We start from the raw sequence: 2,665 nt of genomic DNA, 5'->3' as shown, positions 1-2,665 counted from the left end.
CATGTTTTTGAAACTTTTTTCCTTCTCCTATTAAAAAATATTTATTATTTATTTATTTGGCTGTGCCAGCTCTTAGTTGCAGCATGAAGGATCTAGTTCCCTAAACAGGAATCGCACTTGGGCCCCCTGCACTGGAAGGGCAGAGTTTTGACCATTGGACTACCAGGAAAGTCCCTTTCTTCTTGTCGCCTAAAATTGCTATTCTCCCAATAGTTCTCCTCATTGTGCCTCACCGCCTTGAGTCACAGGCAGGACGGAGCGCCAGCTCTTTGCCCTTGGCGGTGTACCTGCTCACACTCTCCCTACCCTCAGGGAATCTCACCTGTTCAGGTGAAGCCTGCACCATCTCAGCACTGTGACTCATAGGATCTGTTCTCACTTCCTGAGACTCTTTGAGCTGATGCCAGTCCCTCCCCCTCTGCCTTGTCCCTTGCCCTCATCTTTAGTGACTTCAAATCTGAGTTAACCCTTCAGATCCCTTGACCCCATGCACATTTCCTGGGCTAACGACCTCCATCTCTGGTCCACCAGTCCGTGGAGTCACACTCAGGGCTTTCACCAGTCTGTTTCTGAGCGTTGTTTTCCTGCTTGTAGCCACAGCCTGTCATGCCCTCCACCCCACTCAGTAAGCCCCTCTCCTGCTTCACACAGTCCATCCTCCTTTATTAGGTAATTCTGTTTGTCTTCACTGTTTCCTGCCTTGCTTGCTGGAATCACTGATTCTCATGTGCTCCCAAACCCTAGACTTGACATTCAAAGACCCCGTGGAAATAAACATAAAGCGCTGGGAGGCAGTATTGGTAGCTTGGTGGTGGTGGTGTTTTAGTTGCTGAGTCATGTCAGACTCTTGGTGATCCCATGGACTGTAACCTGCCAGGCTCGTCTGTCCATGGCATTCTCCAGGCAAGAATACTGGAGTGGGTAGTCATTTCCTACTCCAGGGGATCTTCCCCACCCAGGGATCGAACCTGGGTCTCCTGCTTTGCAGGCAGATTCTTTACCACTGAGCCACCAGAGAAGCCCACTATTAACTTGGTAGATAATGATTAAATGGGAGCCCGTCCTCCTCTTCATTTTGCTCCTATCCCTTGCCCTCTGCTCACTCCTCTTCTTGTGTTTCCAAGTTACTCTGTGTGTTTGGAGGAAAAGGCAGCTGTCTGAAGACAGGCTCACGTCCTGCCCTGTGCTCTCTAACTTTAGCTGCACCCTGACCCCACCTTTCCATTTCCCTTTAGGTCTCTTGGTAACTCCCTAGCATGCCGACAAAGAGAATTGACCTTTCTAAATTATTTCTAGCCCAAAGCCTTCATATTCTTTCTTCCACGTCTCTACCCTTGTAACCTTACAAAGTTATATACACAGTTATGCCTCGGGCTTAGCAACATCTGACTATTTTAGAGTAAGTCCCCCCAGAAAGAGCCTCTGAGATAAGGATCCAGGGATTTCAGGAGGCACTGGGAAGTGAGAGCAGACGTGACACAGACTCAGGAAGGGAGTCAATACAGCTGTGTTACCAGCAGGTTATTACCGTGGGCAACAGGGCCTCATTCTCCCTGTAGGGTGTGCTCTGGAAAGCAGTTCAGAGTAGAGATAGAGGGGTTATTTTGGAGTTGTGGGGACACTCCTCATCTGAGACTAGTCTCCACTACTTTTCCTTCCCTTTATTTGTATGGACATAGATTTTCTAAAGCTTATTGGGCCAGAATTTCATGTTTTTATCCACAGGCTTAACACAATTTCTAGGAACAAAGATGAGATTCAATGCCAATTTCCAGAATAAGTAATGCCTGGTAATAATGTAATAAGTGGTCTATTTATTAAACAATTATGTATTAATCACCTAATATGTACCAGACACTGGGCCAGATGCTAATAAGAATACAATGATGAACCACAAATGTTCACTGAAACTAGGCATGAATCAATAAAAGACAAGGTCTATTTTTCAATATGAAATATACCACATTCTCAAACTTACTTTAATTATATGAAACGATCAGCTAATGATGGCCACTTAACTTTTGCAATTAAGATGAATCTAGTACTTGGTATTTTTTTTCTCAGTCTGTATCTGACTGAGAAAGTTTATTTTCAACATTTAACAATAGTAGATAACATTGATGTGAAAAGAGCATATTCTTCATAGGATGACTGTGAAGATTAAATGAAACAATGACCAAATGTCAAATATTTTATATAATTTACCACACTTGCCTGTGTTCGTAAATCATAAGTTCCAAAAAATAGACACTGAATTATTTTACTTTGTTAAAATTTTTCCAGCTTTCTTGAGATAAGTTGAGGTTTTTTAGATAATTGACATATAACATGATTCATAAATTTAAGATAAACAACATGATGATTTGATATTTATATATGTATACATATATATGATTTGATATACATATTTATGTCTATATCAGTCAGTTCAGTTCAGTCACTCAATCATGTCTGACTCTTTGTGATCCCATGGACTGCAGTGTGCCAGGCCTCCGTGTTCATCACCAACTCCCGGAGTTCACTCAAACTCATGTCCATTGAGTCGGTGAAGCCATCCAACCATCTCATCCTCTGCCATCCCCTTCTCCTCCTGCCCCCAATCCCTCCCAGCATCAAGGTCTTTTCAAATGAATCAGTTCTTCTCATCAGGTGGCCAAAGTATTGG

General features: G+C 43.1%; 1 non-coding gene across 1 annotated transcript; it reads right to left on the bottom strand.

Annotated features, from left to right (window-relative positions):
- Window positions 1–947: 947 nt before the first annotated feature.
- On the bottom strand, window positions 948–1,018 carry TRNAC-GCA. The gene has a single exon. It is a non-coding gene; the product is annotated as a tRNA-Cys (tRNA).
- Window positions 1,019–2,665: the final 1,647 nt, after the last annotated feature.

Source organism: Bison bison, unplaced genomic scaffold (genome assembly GCF_000754665.1).
Source record: "Bison bison bison isolate TAMUID 2011002044 unplaced genomic scaffold, Bison_UMD1.0 scf7180017864228, whole genome shotgun sequence".
Classification (NCBI taxonomy): Eukaryota; Metazoa; Chordata; class Mammalia; order Artiodactyla; family Bovidae; genus Bison; species Bison bison.
Note: the sequence above shows the minus strand (reverse complement) of the source record. Positions and strands in the feature narration are given on the sequence as shown.